Below are 16,190 nucleotides of genomic sequence, written 5' to 3'. Positions count from 1 at the left end.
TACCTGTCATTCCTCCAATCATTGAAGATGTCCCTGGAATGATTGTTATCATCATCAAGTGATGTGTCCCTTCCATTCGGACACTCCTGCGCATAATGGCCGAACTCATTGCAAGCAAGGCATCTGCCTTTCCTTCCACCCTTAGATCTGAACTTCCTATTGAAGTGACCTTTAGGTAGGCCACCAGATGCTTCCACTGCGCCACTTTGATAGTCTTCTTTGATTCAACTTCACCCTTGATGAATTTGAAGAGGGATGAGGAACTCATTGAGCCATTTTGTCCTTTCCAACTGTCTTCGGTGATTGCTCTTTAACTCTTGCTTGGGCTTTGGATACCATGTTAATTTTAGGTATGTTCTATGTTGAGAGCAATTTACTTCAATTTTTTCACATTAACTCAATATCAATTCCAGATTAGCAATCACATTTAGCATGACAGTAAAATGCAGATAGAACATAAACATAAATCGCACAAGACAAGCCAAGACAAGAGGACACAAGATGTGGCGCTAGCCAGGTACAAACCCCAATGTGGGGAAACCTTTGATCAATTCTTCTTATATTCTTCAATAGTTCAGCAGAGAGAGAGAGATAGTACATATATATCAGAAGTCAACATTTTGACTTGTCACAATAAGAGCAAAGATCTTCACTAAGAAGATAACATATGAGATAGTTGATCTGAACTCAGTGTTATAGGTCTATTTGGGCACATCATTCCCGACGATCAGATCAATACAAATAGGGCTCATCAAACCCTAATTCAATTGCTACATGCCCTAAACAAGTCATCATATTGAATGTTTTCATCCATGAAAGTTTCCTAGCTTGAAACCCTACTGAAATGCCTCTTTGGGACACCAGCGCAACCTTGGTCAGGGGCAACTGCTCTGCATAGCAGGTAGGCCCATTCAGACCTGCACTGCAGTGCACTTAGGCCCACTTTAACCTGCGCTGGGCGAGGATGAGCGAAATTGACATAGGATTCTGGGAATATTCCTTGATTTTAGAGCATTCTAGAAGGATGCCCAGCTCTTATCTCATCCTATGAGCTCGTTTTTGGATAGGCTATGGATCAATTAAACCTCTATCCTCTCATCCCTTTCTCCCTGGAAACTAACTATCCAATTATGGAAAACCATTCAATGCCCAATTTATGACAAAACCACTTGCATTTCCCTATAAATTGACGGTTGACCACTCATCATAGTGATCAGGAGGCTGGAACTTGGATATTGTAGAGAAATATTGTTGGTTTGAGTCTTGAAATCATTGTCAAGTAATGTTATGTTGTTGGATTGATGTTGCTATTGGTGTGGTGAGAGTTTGGACTAAGCTGGATGAGTGACACGGGATCGAACCACATTGGTTGTAACTTCTCCTTCTATCAATCGATAAAGTTGTTTGTTCCTTTTCCAATACTTTTGTTTATACTTATGATGAATGTATGTTCAAATGTTGTCGATTCCATTTGTTTATAGTAGATAGATCATATGCTTTGATTGTTGTCGTCTTCTGTTTATGTTGGCACGTACCAATTGAGCGAATTCAGTTTGAGCGAGAGCGACGGGAGCGATTCAAAGAAGATCAAAGGAAGCGAAGGATCACAAGTAGGTTCCTTTATCTTATCTGTCTATTGTAGGAAAAGGTTAAACATCTTTACTTCTGTTGTTCTAAGTGTAACTACCCACTTAGGGAAGATGTACTTATTCGTAGGTATAAATTTCGTATAACAAATTGGCGACTCTATTGGGGAACGACCATCGTTCCTGGTAGTTTACCCTTATCATATTATATCCTAGTAGACTTTACTTGACTTCATTGATCTCTTTTCAGTCATTTTAAAGCTCTTTTGGTCAAAAATTTGCACTGGAATGCCTATTCTAGGAATGTTCTATTACCAATGAACCCTTGGTCAAGGGACAGTGCACTGCAGAGCACCCTTGGCTTAGAGACAGTGCTCTGCAATGCACTGTCTCCCACTCAAGGCTGCGCTGGTCCCTGTCAAGCCAAAAAACCCATCTTTTGCTTGATTTTTTCCAAAGTTGCTTTTGATGTTGTTTGCTAAAGATCAATGTTTTTCTTTGTCTCTGAAATCAGTTTGCATTTCCTCTCCTAGCCCTACTTTGACCTTGATTGTTCAATGTTTCTTTATGTTTTCTTTATCATTGTTGAATCAATCCCAAAGTTAGTTTACATTGATTAGTCTTTACTTTTCTGAAAAGAATTGTCATAAAGTCTTCATTTCTTTGAAAAAGAAACTGTCGTAAAGTCTTCGTTTCTTGTGAAAAGCATTGATTGATTGTTTGTGCATTTAGTTTCTTTATGTTCATCTAAACATTAAAGGAATGAAAAGAAAAACATGCATAATGCATTTAGAATTTTGTGTGTGCTTGTAGGAATGGTATAGGGAAAGTTGCATTAGATGTGCTCTATGCTCTTTGTTTAAAGATTATGATTGCTCTATCCCTTTTAGTTACGGTTTTCATTGTTTAAATCAAATGAAAAGAATGTTTCTCATCTTAGTTGCATTCTAGAAGATTATGATTGCTCTATCCCTTTTAGTTACGGTTTTCATTGTTTAAATCAAATGAAAAGAATGTTTCTCATCTTAGTTGCATTCTAGGAGTTTCAGAAACATCACACGGTGAACCTGAAAGGCAAACTTTTAAACAAGATCAACTAAAATTTATCTCAATTAACCTAATGGAGCATTGTAACTTAACGCATAACATTTAGAGGTCTAGGCTAGAGACGTGTTCCAGCGTCGTTAAACATAGCAGTTGTCGCTAATGGTCTGTGATACATTCCGAGTGTGATACCTCATTCCACGTACGTAAGTATATCGTAGCTCGTCCACGTACTTTTGGGTATATCAGGCGGTGTTATAGTATGAAAAGTATAAGGGAATGCTCTCACTGTGCGGTTTCGCATTAGACAGTGCTAACACGGATTGGGCCTCCACATACTTTCGGGTATATTTGGGAGGACTACATTAGGTTGCTATCCATCCATAGGTAACCGAGTCGGCCACCTTGTATACTGTGATACATCGAAACAACATTCGAGGAGATTACCTGCACGCATGTTAAGTCCTTGGCTTCTCTGAGGCAGTACATTGCAGTTCACAATGACTTGGTAATCCTTTTGCCTAGATTATCCCTTTTTTGTTTTGTTATGTTATTTTTATTAAAAAAAATTAATTGACTGCGCATAACATCCTCCACGTCACTCCTTAGTTGATCTTAGGTTGAGACATATGGCAACAACTCCGGAGTCCACCGATCAAGGAATTCCTTTTGATGGGAATCCTAGTCCTTTTCCTCCTTTTGGAAATATTAGTGCTCCTTATATGGCTACATTGTCCCTTCCGGGACTTACCATCGGCTTGCCAGTATGGTTTTTCTCAACCTCCTTGGCCTCGCAACTGAATATTCCTACAACTAGACAAAATCAACCTCCAGTTGATCCTAAAGTTGACCCTTTACCTTCTTCGTCAGTTGTTTCTTCCTCCCCTTCTTCCTCTTCACCTGGTGAAAGGGTATGACACTAATAACCAAGTGGATAAGAAGAAGAAGAAAGGGAAGAAAAAGAAGAAGAAGAAGAAAATTCAGCAGGGGGCAACCAAGCAACCATTGCTTCGAATGCAACTTCTGATGAGAAACCGTCCAATAAGCCTCACAAACTTCGATATCCTTGCAAACTTTGTACAGGAGACCATCTTCTTTGAAATTGTTCTGGTATTCCTCAGATCTTAGAAGAATGGTCTTCTCGTTCACATCATCATGTGTCATCAACTTCTGGAGATCATGCTGGTGACACACCATCAACTAGTGGTAGTAAAGTTCATGGAAAGAAGGGTAAAGTTAAGTTTCCCTGTAGGTTATGCGAAGGGAATCACCCCATTCACCTTTGTCCCTATCTGGATGAAGCCCAAAAAGTGTTGGATAACCATCCTGCTTCTCCGCAGTGACTTCCATCTGGTTACAAGAGACTCTCCCTTAATCCTTCACTAGTTGATGAAGTGACTGACCCAAATCAACCGTCGGTCAAACCCACTCTCTCTGAATGTGAATCCCATGAGTCTATACCTGACCAATCACAGGTCGAGGAAACAGTTGACCCGATTTCACCTTCAGTTAATCGTACCTTTCCCGTAGAGAGTGAGTATGATACCACTCAGGTTCTTTTTGTTTCTTCAGATTCCAATGAGCTTGGAGGCAATCCTCCTGTTCCATCAAGACAAGAGGAAAGTCCTCCCGTTTTCGTAACTCAAGGGGGTAATTCTCCCGTTCTTACGATACCCCCTCCAAGTAGTCTGATCACATCCCTTGATTGGAATCGATTGGCAGGATGTCGTCTTCCTTCTTATGTGCCTTTCTAGATCATAGTACAAGTTTATAATATGATTGTATTTGGCACTATTATAGATGAAGGTGCATCTATGAGTATCCTTTCCTTCACTGCTTGGCAGGCGCTCGGTTCGCCGCCACTTGTGCCTGTTACCCAGAATCTGTTGGCTTTTAATAGATGAACCAATCAACCATTAGGGATCCTTCCTCAGTTGCCTATTACTTTGGGGGGAAAAATTGTTTATCTCAATGTGATGGTAGTCCCAGACCCTTTAGATTGCAACTTACTTCTTGGGCGTGACTATTTTTATGACATGGGAGCTATTGTTTCAACACTCTTTTGAGTGATGTGTTTCCTGCATGAAAGCAAAATTGTCACCGTTGACCAGCTTTCATTTCCTAGCCCAAATATGGCTTCCAGTCAACCAGATCTCTCTAATGGATTCCTTGCTACGTATCCCTTCCAAAGCATTGTTCTCCCATCTAATGAGAACCTCTTGGAAGTCATGACCTCTTATGGGTCGTGATCAAGGAATCATGAGCATAGTTCCTTGTCTTGTGTCAAGCTCGTTAAAAATGAAACAAGGAATATGAGCATAGTTCCTTGTCTTGTGTCAAGCTCGTTAAAAAATGAAACAAGGAATATGAGGATAGTTCTTTTACTGTGTCAACCTCATTAAAAAATGAAACAGGTCCCAGAGCATAGTTCCTTGTCTTGTGTCAAGCTCGTTAAAAAATGAAACAAGGAATCTGAGCAGAGTTCCTTGTCTTGTGTCAAGCTCATTAAAAAATGAAACAAGGTCCCCTGGAGCAAAGTTCCAATTCGAGTCTTTGATTAGATCTCGTAAAATCCCAGTCGAGTCTTTCACTTGATCTCGTAAATGAACCTTCATTCCATCCACCTGATAGCCACGAGTAGTCTACTTAGGTGAATGTAATGAAGCTTGGGGGGCATGCACCTAGAATCGAGTCATCATGTTGGGGGCATGTAAACCAATCTCAAAGCATAGTTTTTTTCATGGTTCAAGCTTGTATAAAAATGAAACTGAATCCAAGCATAGTTTTTCGTTTCAAGCTTGTGTAAACATGAAACTGAATCCAAGCATAGTTCTCTATGGTTCAAGCTTGTGTAAAAATGAACCCATCTCCATTTTAACCCTCGTGATTGCCATTCTATCAGCCTCTTCCGTCAAATGAGCCTTGGTTTTTCTCCTTCCATCGTCACTATCTGCTTGGTCGATCATACGCTTTCACTTGGTTGTTTTACCCTTTTTGAGAAACAATTGCAAAGAGTGGTTTTATTAGCCAGCCTCTTGACCATTACATATTTTGAGCAGTTCCACCATTGCCGAAACCAGTTGCTACCCTTTATACCACTCGTTCCTCCAGGACGAGTCACCTTTAAGCTCTTTTTTAGACTCATAAAAAATGAAAATATTGCCGAGTATTTTCCTTTTTTAACTCGTTAAAAGAAAATAAAAACAGGGGCTCTGCTTTCAAGCTCTTTTTCGACTCTTTAAACATGAAAAGATTGCTAGGCGCTTGTCCTTTTTAGCTCGTAAACGGATTGGAAACAACATCTACTCAGTATAAGTTTAACCCTTTTCTGGACTAAGATAGATTACTTATGAAAAAGGAATACATTGATCGAACATGGTCAATAGGTTCTCTCTTGTATTCTTTTACGCTTTTTCGGACTTGAGAGACAAATTTACAAAAAAGAACTTGTGGATTTTTCTTCTTTTTCCTTTTCGAACTCTCTAAATATGAAAAGGACCAAGTTCTCATTGTCGTTAAACTCGTTAAAACATCAAATAGCGACAAACTTGTCTATCATGACAAGACCGAGTTTCACCTTCACTAGACTTGTTAAAACATCACATAGCGATGGATTCACCTGAAGGGTGGAATTATACTACAAGCATATGTTATCCTCCTCAAGCTTGTTTAAAAAATTAAAGAGGTACTGGTCAACAATGACTGGGGAAAATGGGAAAAGGGGTAAATCACTTTATGGTAGCAAGTCTCTCTTGAACATGACGCTTTCACTTCATCTCTGTGGCTATTTGGGTTGGGTTATCATATCTATGGTCTATCACACCATCCATCACTTTGGTTTTGGGTCATTGCTGTCAATTCATTCGGTGTCGCCGACATGTTCAAGAGAAGTCACTCAGTAAACTTCATCCTTTGCAATACTCATAAACCTTCATTTTCATGACTGCCATTCCTGAAAATTGTGTTATCAGTCACATTCTGTCTTCAAAATCATTACACTTGTTTCGTGTCGTTGATGGGGGATACATCAAGGCCCTCCTGCAATGAGTCGCTTCTTGTCGACATCAGCACATTATCCAAGAATTTGACTTAGAAACACCCTTCCAGTACCTTGAAACTTGCATACATCAATGGCAAGTTTCTCGCTTTCGGCGACAGGTTGACATCACAGGCCTTCGACCGAAAAACTTTGTATGGTGTTCAACATCAAAACATCTATTCACACCATGCAGAATGTAATGTAGTACCTTGAGAATCATTATCATTATCGATGATTTCTCTTGTGTCTGTTAATAGCTTACATCATTGGCTAATAATCAGACGATGACTTCTCATGTTCGACTTCAGATCACATTTTCACATGGTTAGACTCGTACTTGAGCGATCAATTGGACGAGATAGAAGACCCCGGATCTAGTTTCATCCATCCGGGCTGCGAATTCAGGAGAGTATTAAATCATCTGTACAATGGCTTTACACAGATGGTCATCCTATCATGGGTCTATATCTATAGACGACTATTTGATTTATGTACATGTAATGAAAAGTTTATATGTTGAGTATGGGTATGCCTTCCCTCGGCAATTCATGAAAAATTCAAAGATATCATGATATTATGTATTGTAATTAATGCAGGTCACCGTCCGCTTCAAATCCTCCTCATCACATCATAGAGCATATCACTCGACATTATCATTTTTTACTTCATGCTTTAGGGGGCAGTTGTTACAGGTCTATTTGGGCACATCATTCCCGACGATCAGATCAGTACAAATAGGGCTCATCAAACCCTAATTCAGTTGCTACATGCCCTAGACAAGTCATCATATTGAATGTTTTCATCCATGAAAGTTTCCTAGCTTGAAACCCTGCTAAAATGCCTCTTTGGGACACCAGCACAACCTTGGTCAAGGGCAACTGCTCTGCATAGCAAGTAGGCCCATTCAAACCTGCGCTGCAGTGCACTTAGGCCCACTTTAACCTGCATTGGGCGAGGATGAGCGAAATTGACATAGGATTCTGGGAATATTCCTTGATTCTAGAGCATTCTAGAAGGATGCCCAGCTCTTATCTCATCCTATGAGCTCGTTTTTGGATAACCTATAGATCAATTAACCCTTTATCCTCTCATCCCTTTCTCCATGGAAACTAACTATCCAATTATGGAAAACCATTCAATGCCCAATTTATGACAAAACCACTTGCATTTCCCTATAAATTGACCACTCATCATAGTGATTAAGAGGCTAGAACTTGGATATTATAGAGAAATATTGTTGGTTTGAGACTTGAAATCATTGTCAAGCTAAGTCACATGACATGAGGACACGAGACACGGAGGACACGTAAATACGAGGTATTCAATACGAAACGCAGCAACCTGGAAACAGGACACGGGGGACACGTTTTATATATATTTAATAAAAATATATATATATATATACCAAAATATAGTTTTTTATCCATATTAAATTGCAGATTGCAGCTTATCTAATCAAATTAAAATTTAAAATATAATTACTTCTCAAAGTTCATAGTTCACTTTAAAAAAATAAATAGAATCAAAATTTACAACTTACAAGCACATAAGAAACTAAGTAGTAAGTACTTACTACTAATTATAAATTTAGAACTTAGATATTAAAACCATAAAATGCAGATTTTCCATTAAGTCATCAAAATCAAAATGTATCACTGTTCAGTGTTCAGTAAACACAATGTACATAGATAGATCATAGACTAAGACTATAGTAGATACTGACTCCTGAGAGAATGCCAATGGAAAATACAAAAGAGTAGATACTAGATACAAAATAAGTAGGAATATCATAGCTCGGTACTGGTCCATGAGTCATGACTCATCACTCTATCAATAGTCCATGTCCTCTATGTCATAGTCACCATCACTGCCACTGCCATCTGACTGTACTCCATCCTCCTCCTCTATGCCCAATCCAGGATCTGCTGCTGTGGAGGATGACCCCTCAAGATGCTGTGTCTCATCATCAAAAGTCACTGGGTCATTAAGATCCATGTTGGCTAATGCCAACTCAATACTGTCGTCCAAGCCCATATCATCAGGAAACACATCCCACATCATTGTTTTTCCCTTCAACCACTCCTGTCTCTGCCTGTAAATAAGACGAAGGTTGGTGTGCACATACACCATTGTCTCCGCCCTGGATTGCTCAAGCCTGCTCTTTTTCAAACTATATAGATTCCCGTAAGTGCTCCAATTCCTCTCACAACAAGAAGATGAAGTAATTTGAGAGAGGACCCTCAAGGCTAACTGTTGTAGAATAGGGCATGCTGCCCCATGAGTTGCCCACCATGCATAGGCACTTTTGACCCCCCTATCTCCAAGTACATCATACGCCCCAAATCTCCTGGTGCCAGTGGAGAACTCTACAAAGCCTTCCTCCACCTCAAGAAAAGATGTGTTATCCTGAAACATCCTTCTGAATGCTATCTTCCTCCCCTGTGAAATCTCTCCATCCATGTGAGGAGGGTATCTGTGTGAGGTCCCACCATGGAGCCACTCTTGACTGTAGTACTTGGGATTCAAAGAGTGAGCTAAGCAATGCAAAGGTGTGCAATTCTTATCCCACCTAGAGATAAGAATATCCTGTATGGTGGACCATAAGCTCTCTGCTGATGTCTCATATGCAGGGCACTCATTCTCCATAACAATAGTCTTCACAGACTCAATCATGGAATCCCAACCCTCATAAACCTCTCCTAAGATGGGCTGGTCCGTGTCTGCAAACCGCAAGAAAGAAATGATAGGGTTCATGATCTTTATGGTAAGATCCACCCTTTCCCACCAACCATCATCTAACACTATGTCCTTTACCTTTTTTGAAGTTGTTTGATCCGTCTTTCTCCAAAAAGACCAAAGATCTGAAATAACCATGGCCCCAAGAGCGGCCTTCACCTCCTTCAACCTCTTAAGCATGATGAATGAGGAAGCAAACCGAGTATCTGCAATCTTCAACAAGGATAGATGTGTGTACTCTTTATATATTGTGAGGGCATTGGTATGGTTTTGCACAAAATTTCGGATATGGTGTGCATCCTCAATAAGATTGCCAATCCATGTCACATCTGAAGCAATAGATTTGAGTGCCAAATTCAAAGAGTGAACAATGCATGGTGTCCAAAATATTTGTGGATATTTAGTTTCCACAATCAAGCCAGCTGCTTTGCAAACAGGTGCATTATCTGTGATAATTTGCACACAACTTTCAATGCCTACTTCTTCAATAACTTTAATAAACAGCTCACCCATATATTGTGCATCCTTGTATTGTCCAAGAGCATCAACTGCTTTCAAGAAAACCGTTCCATTTTGAGAATATACCATGAAATTGATGAGAGGATGGCGTGCTGTATCTGTCCATCCATCAGAGACAATACTGACACCAGATGAGATCCATGATGATTTAATAGGTTGTAGAATTTTATCCACCTCCTTCCTTGCCTTCACCAACAATGTGGTTCTAAGTTTTTCTGAACTTGGAGGCACATACCCAATTGGAGCCCTATCAACTAGAGCTCGACACATCTCAATAAACATAGGAGACCATGCAACATTAAAAGAAATGAAGTTGAGATAGAAAAAGAATGCCAATGTAAGATCAACCTCATCTCGCTGCTCACGCTGAAAAATCTTGTCCATTGGACCACTATAAGTTTGGGCTGCCCTCTTTTTTGTTGGCTGAATTTCTTTTCTCCCAAATCTACTAATATTAGAATTCCTCAAGAATGGAAGAGGATCTTCATTTTTACTAGAATTCCTGCTTGCTGCCACCACATTCACAGAGCCAGCTGCATCCTCCCTTGCCAAATCCATTCTTTCGTCCTGACTGATAGTTTTGCATGCTCCAATTCCACAAGGAAGGCCCAACAAATGGCCCCTAACTCGACAGTAAGTGCTCTTAAATTCACCCATGCAGAAATTACAAGACCAATGCACATTCCCTCCCGGACCAGTCTTTGGCACTTGCTTCTTGGTTACATACTTCCAGAGAGGGTATTTTTTTAGCTGTGCTTGTTGTCTTGCTGCAGCAGCATCATATGTTAATGTTGGCTGAGAAACACCTACAGCTTCACTTGAAGCACTTGGGGCACTATGACCAAGAGAAGGTGAAACAGAAACTGAAACACTTGGAGTTGGAGGGCGGGGACCACGAAAAGCACTGCCCTTCCTTTGACCTCTGCCGGCTGCCTTGGATGATTGAGCCATTAATCTTCTCACTGTTATAAAGTCCACACACCTTCACCTACAAAAAAAACAATTAAAGTCACAATTAAAGTCTTGCTGTTTCTTACTGTTTGTAAATTGTCAATTTGTCACAAACCGCAATAATTATGAATTTGACACTCCTTTACACAGGTAAGAGGATGACTATTTACTATTTAGTATTGACAGTTTATAAAATTATATCAGTGTGTCACTGTGTTTAGATTGCTACAGATATCTCATATGGGACTGTAACGGTGAAGTAACAAGTTATGAATACAGACAAACAAGCAGGGTTCCATGCCTTGAAGATGTCCTTAGAAGGTGGCAAGTGGGCAACTGATCAGAAGTTCAAGTGACTAGAACAGAGTATTAATTTTTAAATTTGTAACAGTTGATATGTGTCTTTAATTCTGTACATGCAAATGTGCTGTAGGATACAAAGTACAGAGTATTAAATTTGTAACAGTTGATATGTGGGCTAACATAGGGTTATTGTCAGCAATTGTCATGAATATTGTCATATATAGGAGCATGACAGTGGCTGACATGAAAATATGCCAGAAATTTTGAACTGTTACACTCCCATCAAATCAAAATAACAGATGTCCGATAAAATAGGACGAAAACAGCCCTATAATTAAAATAAGGGCATGTCATAATATCATGCAATAAATCAAATACAGGCATGATAGTTAAACATGTATAAAGCATAGAGATCGTGCCCTACAAAATGGAAAAAGAAGGACCAAAGAAAATAAGTTATAACGAATGAGTAGGTTACAAAAATCAGTAACAAGAGCATTGCTCATACATGAAAATGTCAGATTTGGAGTTTCTTTTGGAAAAGAATGAGTTGAAATCCCAGTAAATGGAGATGGATTACTAGCATTCCAGAGCCTTAGTGAGGTAGGCTGGAAGTTCTCAGAAGTCAAAAGGTCAACAGAGAAAATGCCAAGGACTGATATATAAAAGTTCATCACTGGGCTGTCATATCTTGAAGATGCCATACACTGCCATTAAGGGTTAGATTCAAATGGAGTTCTCTGTCATATGCTAAGAGCACTGTAAGAGCGCTTGTCAGGAGATCATTGTCATTATATGGTTTATACAATTGGTTATAAGTCCAAAACATAAAAGAAATCTAGCAAACAAACGTGGCACTCTGAAACATTTCTGTGATGAAAAAACCATTAAAAAAATTTAAAAACCTGTGATTCGTGAAACATATGTAGCAACTGTAGACCCCTATGTTGTGCCATGTATTTCACTGTATTGCACTAAACACGCTCTAAATTCAAGAATGGGTCCTGGCTTATTTTGATAGACGTATATGGGTTATTCGTTTGTTCTTTTATGTGGGCTGTTAGTTTGGCTGTACTGCATTTGCACACGCCTGCGGCTGCTCATATTAAAATAACGTAAAATAGTGCGAAATGTGGATACTTGGGGGCTGACCAATGAACATGTTAAAATTTAAATATCATTCGGCTTACTGGTTTAACGCTGGTCTTGAACGAACACTCCCGCAGCTCGCTCCACACGACAGCTCCAGACAACCGAAAATAGGCCGGAATAGACCGACGCTTACGTTATAAACCACGCTTTTTTTCCAATACGTATTCAAAAATCGAAATACGTTAGGGCAACGTATTTTATGTACCAAATACGCGTATTCCAAATTTATGACACGAACCGAAAACGTCGAATACGCGTATTCCAAATTTATGACACGAACCGAAAACGTCGAATACGTATTCGATTTTTATGACACGTTAAAAATCGTATTGGACACGTATTAGGGCCGTTTTCGTGTCCAATACGTAAAATACGGGACACGGGACCCTAGGGGACGTGTCCTGTGACTTAGTTGTCAAGTAATGTTATGCTGCTGGATTGATGTGCTATTGGTGTGATGAGGGTTTGGACTAAGCTGGATGAGTGACACGGGATCGAACCACATTGGGTGTAACTTCTCCTTCTATCAATCAATAAATTTGTTTGTTCCTTTTCCAATACTTTTGTCTATACCTATGATGAATGTATGTTCAAATGTTGTCGATTCCATTTGTTTACAGTAGATAGATCATATGCTTTGATTGTTGTCGTCTTCTGTTTATGTTGGCAGGTACCAATTGAGCGAATTCAATTTGAGCAAGAGCGACGGGAGCAATTCAAAGGAGATCAAAGGAAGCGAAGGATCACAAGTAGGTTCCTTTATCTTATCTGTCTATTGTAGGAAAAGGTTAAACATCTTTACTTCTGTTGTTCTATGTGTAACTACCCACTTAGGGAAGATGTACTTATCCGTAGGTATAAATTCCGTATAACACTCAGGTGAAGGCATACTGCTTCAACTGATTATCCAAGATGATTCCATCACCATGCTGCACTCATCACTGTGCTGCACCTCATCATCATGCTGCACCTCATCATCATGCCGCACCCGACACTGTGTTGCACCCAATCACTAAGTTGCTCTCATCACTGTGTTGTTCCCATCATAGAGCTGCACCCAATCATTACTATGCTGCATCATCACTGGCATGTTGTACTAAGTTGTACCCTTCATAGCACTATGTTGCACCCATCATACTCATACTGCAATACATCATCATCATGCTACTGCAATACATTCTTGTTGCTGCACTACTCACATCATGCTACTGCAATACATCATGATGCTGCTATACATCCATGTTGCTATAATACTTATGCTCTTGCTGCAAATGCATACCAGCCTTAGTTGCTTGCTATGGCTTGCAGCCTAGCAGAGCAGCTAGGCCATAGTAGCACACTCCTTCAACAGGTCCAATCAAACAACTTTTCCTTCAGTTCTCTAATGTAGAGACAACTGCTCCCAAACATACCTAATTCATGCCTTAGAACAACAGTCTTTAACTACTGTTGTTAGGCTTCTTTGCACAGTGAATTAGGGCTTCTGTAAGCCTGAGATTAAAGCCTCTTCTAGGCCTCCTCACTGTTACTTAAGGCAGCGTATGAGAAGCGTATGGAAGGTCTGTCCTAGCTGAGTATATACATCCTTGACTGCGGCATATCCTCACATTAGGACTGCATCTAACTTGGAGATAGAAGACCTTCTTTAACAACGGATGTAGGGCAGCCTCTAGTCCTTCTTTTGCTGCGGAGTCATGCCTGCGATTAGGGCACATCTGGACAGTGACTAGATCCCTAACTGAACCACAGATTTGGCCTCATACATCAGCATTTAGGGCCAATCTTCCACAGCAAATTAGATCTCCTTTATACAGTCAATCAACTATGTTTGTAAGGCTACAAAAGTCCTCTTATTTTCTGCGGCTAGGGCATAGCAAGACCTTCCTTCCTCTGCGTCTAGATGACTGCGTTTAGGTCATATAATGGCAGTGTCTTAGGGTCTGCGTTTAGGGCATCTTAGGGTCTTCAAGAGGACCCTTTCTCCTCCACATCTAGGGCTTCTTCTTTTTGTGTAGGAAAGTCTCCTTTAGGACAGCGTTAGGCCAGCGTAGTAGTTTCTCCATGATAACAATAAGGCTTCTTCCATGGTTGCATTAGGCTTCTCCATTAGGGCAGCGTAGATCAAACAACCCTCCCTTAGGCCGACTTGTCCTTGACTAAGGCCAACTTGGTCTTGGAGAAATAAATGGCTTTTTCTTGAAAAAATAAATATTTTTCCTTTGTTACGATGAGTCCAAATGGGACTATAATACATGACATAATTTCTTCTTTGTCCTAGAAAGACCTAGAAGCATGAAGAACATGCTTTTGACCTAGACTTGAGCACAAAATCCATGCTTTACATAAAATAAAATTTTCTTCTTTTTCTTTTTCTTTCTTTATACAAAGTATAAAATGTCATGATTACAAATAGGTCATTATGAAGACTGAACCTAGTTACAATTTCCAACACTCCCACTTAACTAGGGAGGTATTCATAATCCCATCACATGGTACAAGGAATCTCAATCTTGAAGCATTATCATAAGAAGAGTTGGATTGATAAGCCATCTTTATCAAGCATCTATATCATACTAAGCATTGTCATTGAAGGTCTTAACTAGACTAGCTCATCCTTATTCGAGAGCACTACGCTGGGAGGCTTTACGTGAGTTGCCACACTACCTCTAAGGCACATACTCCATCCAGATGTTCACTGGGTATGTCCTTTTAGGACTATTCTTATCTTGGATTTCCAATCTTGAATCCTCAAATAATATCGGTCCTCTTCGACTACTCTTATCTTGGATGCCCTACCTCATCCTCAAGGAGTATCAATCTACAACTTCTTTCCTGGATTCTATCATCCATAAGAAGTTCCAATCTTAGATGCTTATCCAATCCTCCGGACTACATTCTTTCCTTATGACCTTCACTAAGACTTATGGTTGTTAGTCCTAGCCTAGTGCCTGACCCATAAGGACAAGAACTATCTAACATCACTCCCTCTCAATTAGGGAAGAGATGTCTACCAAACCAAGTTTGTCTCTTAATTACTCAAGCTTCTTGTTTGGTAATGCCTTTGTCAGAATATCTGCTACCTCTTCATTTGAAGGTATATAATGCAGCTCCACAACCCCATCTCGTACCAGGCTTATGATGTAGTGGTACTTGTTATTTTTATGCTTCATCCTAGCATGAAACATTGGGTCTTCTATCAATCTTATACAAATTTCATTGTCACAATATGTGTAGGGATAAGCAGTCCTTCAAACAAATCTGATAACAACTTCCCGACAAGCTTCACTAGCAGCAACATACTCAGCTTCATCACTACTCAAAGCAACATTATCCTAGTTCCTACTCATCAATGAGACCAATGTGGAAAAATTCAACCTTGGGAATAAATCGATAAGGGTCCAAAAATTGAAAAAGTCATTAATGTCTAGAGGTTTTTGAAAAAATCGGCAACAACTCTGCAAAATTAAAAACTACAAAAATATTCATTTTTTAGTGTCTAAAGTATCCACAACATCAAATAAATGCATTTCCACATAAATATGAAAAGAAATCTAATATATAATATTTATAAGAAGTCTAGTGCTACATCACATATCAAAATAGTGAATCAAGTCCTAAATCCTGAGTCCTTACTCAGTCTAAACTCTCAAGAGTCAAAATATCAACAAAAAATATTATAAATGTAGATCATGATTCATCATCATGAGTCATCTACATGTCGTAAAGTAATTAGTCACTAAGATCCTCTACCCTTTTTACGAGAATAGGGAATGGCTTTGCCTTTTCCTTTAGAGGAAGAAGGCCTCGCCCCTGGGGCTACAAATGGACTCTGTCGTCCTCTAGAAGCAAAAGAAGGAGAT

General features: G+C 39.6%; 1 long non-coding RNA gene across 1 annotated transcript in view; it reads right to left on the bottom strand.

The window, feature by feature from the left end:
* The window catches only part of LOC149241906 (uncharacterized), a 139,352-nt gene that overhangs the window by 11,735 nt on the left and 111,427 nt on the right, over positions 1-16,190 (bottom strand). The gene's annotated exons all lie outside the window — the stretch shown is intronic.

Source organism: Pinus tabuliformis, chromosome 8 (assembly GCF_031772625.1).
Source record: "Pinus tabuliformis cultivar Carrire ecotype Pingquan chromosome 8, CPIR1, whole genome shotgun sequence".
Taxonomy (NCBI): domain Eukaryota; kingdom Viridiplantae; phylum Streptophyta; class Pinopsida; order Pinales; family Pinaceae; genus Pinus; species Pinus tabuliformis.
The sequence above is the reverse complement of the archived record's forward strand: the minus strand, read 5'-3'. Positions and strand labels throughout refer to the sequence as shown.